The sequence below is a fragment of the Heterodontus francisci genome, chromosome 3 (assembly GCF_036365525.1).
Source record: "Heterodontus francisci isolate sHetFra1 chromosome 3, sHetFra1.hap1, whole genome shotgun sequence".
Lineage (NCBI taxonomy): Eukaryota > Metazoa > Chordata > Chondrichthyes > Heterodontiformes > Heterodontidae > Heterodontus > Heterodontus francisci.
Genome location: NC_090373.1, coordinates 197,895,513 through 197,897,433, shown reverse-complemented (window position 1 = coordinate 197,897,433; position 1,921 = coordinate 197,895,513).

The following is a 1,921-nucleotide window of genomic DNA, read 5'->3' as shown; positions in this document are numbered from 1 at the left end:
AGTTTGCAAGTTCTCCCTTTGTCTGCGTGGGTTTCCTCCGGGTGCTCCGGTTTCTTCCCACATGCCAAAGACTTGCTGGTTGATAGGTTAATCGGCCATTATAAAATTGCCCCTAGTATAGATAGGTGGTAGGGAAATATAGGGACAGGTGGGGATGTGGTAGAAATATGGAATTCGTGTAGGATTAGTGTAAATGGGTGGTTGATGGTCGGCACAGACTCGGTGGGCCGAAGGGCCTGTTTCAGTGCTGTATCTGTAAAACTAAAAACTAAAACTTATTCCTTAAACTGCAACCACAGCTCTTTTCTCCTCTTCACAGTTCTGGTGCTCGTGCAAGATTGGTTTCTTTACCCATCGTGCTTTGTAAATGTTTAGCTGTTAGCCTTACGGCTACAATTTCTTGTTTTTATTTCAGATATCTAGCATTTTGCTTTTATTTTAGTGTTTAATTCACTTCTCTCAGAAGGGATTTTCATTTGTTTCTTTTACCTTGTTCACATTCATTGATTTCCATTTCCCTCCAGGTGTTTGATAAAGTGTCAACCAAAACTCGTTTTCACAGCCACATCTACTTCCTCAGTGACTGTCTCTGGCTCCGACGTATTCCATGTGGATTCCAACTGAAGTTTCACCCTTCATGCTTTGAATCCACACAGGATTACAGGTATCTCCGAGAAATACAAAGTTCCTCGGACTGCTGTTCTCGCCGCATCCTGTGATCCACACTGCCATGCGCCGCCCGCTCTGTCCAGAAGCACCGCCTCACCTTATCTCAAAGCTGTTCTACTCCGCAGTTTCATTTCATCATTCGTCTTAATCAGACACATGAACAAAAAATCTTTTCTTCCTCTCAAGTGTTAAGGAACAGAAGCTCCAGCAGCTGATGGGGACTAATGCCCCTCCAGATCCTTCTTCCCCTCTACTGCCATCTGACCCCATCCCTTCAGATCTGACCCCTTGCCGTGTATCCACGATACCCTCTGGCGCTGAACGTTCTGTACTCAGCAAAGGACTCAGTTTTATCCCCTTACACCCCCACCTCAATGAATTTTGCTCTCGGCATGACGTTGAGCTCTTCTTCCGTTGCCTTCGCCTCCGGCTCACTTCTTTGACCAGGAGTCCTCCCCCCGATCAACAGACCCATTCACCTGCCTCCAGCATTCTCCCTCTACCTGGACCCCTCCCTCTGGCTGCTTACCCATCTTGATCTTTTTATTGGAATTTGTTGGCGAGACATCGGCCGTCTCAATTTCTCTGTCCCTCTCACTCTAACCTGTTTCCCTTTGAACTTGCCGCACTCCGTTCTCTCAGGTCTAACCCCGACATTGTCGTCAAACCTAGATAGACTAGGGTGGTGCTGTTGTTGTCTGACGTACCGACCTCTACCTTGCAGAGGCTCAGCGCCAACTCTCAGACACTTCTTTCTAATCCCCTGGACCATGACCCCACCACCGAACATCAAGCTACTATGCACAGGACTGTCACTGACCTCCTCCTCTGGAGATCTTCCCTCTACAGCTTCCAACCTCATTGTCCCGCAACCCCGGACAGCCCGTTTCTACCTCCTTCCCAAAATCGACAAACAGGACTGTCCTGTTTATTTCTTCTTACCTTGACTCTATCTTTTCTCCCCTGGTCCAGTCTCTTCCCACCTACATCTGTGACTCTTCTGACGCCCTAGGTCATTTTGAAAATCTCCAGTTTCCTGGCCCCAACCACCTCCTCTTCATTATGGACGTCCAATCTCTCTACACCCCCATCCCCCACCAGGACAGTCTGAGGGCTCTCTGCTTCTTCCTTGAACAGGGGCCCAACCAGTCCCTATCCACCACCTGGCTGAACTTGTTCTCACATTGAACAACTTCTCCTTCAAATCCACTCACTTCCTTCAAGTAAAAGGTATTGCTATGGGTACCTACAA